Source organism: Chenopodium album, chromosome 24 (genome assembly GCF_948465745.1).
Source record: "Chenopodium album chromosome 24, dcCheAlbu1.1, whole genome shotgun sequence".
Taxonomy (NCBI): domain Eukaryota; kingdom Viridiplantae; phylum Streptophyta; class Magnoliopsida; order Caryophyllales; family Amaranthaceae; genus Chenopodium; species Chenopodium album.
In genome coordinates, this window is record NC_137857.1 from 11,746,341 (window position 1) to 11,746,646 (window position 306).

The window sequence follows — 306 nt, forward strand, 5'->3', positions numbered from 1 at the left end:
AAGTTGTGGTGGGGACACTCCCTTTGCAGATCCTTGAATCTTTCCCAAGCCTCATATAATGCTTCATCTGGCTCCTGGGAAAAATTCTGAATGGCACTCCTCAATAAAGCTGTTTTCTCTGCAGGGTAATATTTATTATAAAAATTTAAAGCAAGAGTCTCCCAGTTAGTAATACCAAGTGCAGCTCTATTCAAACCATTAAACCACAATTTAGCTTTTCCACATAAAGAAAAGGGAAAAAGAATTTCCCTGATTTGATCCTGCGTTACCCCATTCTGCCTAATAGTATTGCAATATTGACAGAAA

General features: G+C 37.9%; 1 non-coding gene across 1 annotated transcript; it reads left to right on the plus strand.

Moving 5' to 3' along the window:
- On the plus strand, positions 1 to 107 carry LOC145612874 (small nucleolar RNA R71). The gene has a single exon (XR_014106785.1). It is a non-coding gene; the product is annotated as a small nucleolar RNA R71 (small nucleolar RNA).
- Positions 108 to 306: the final 199 nt, after the last annotated feature.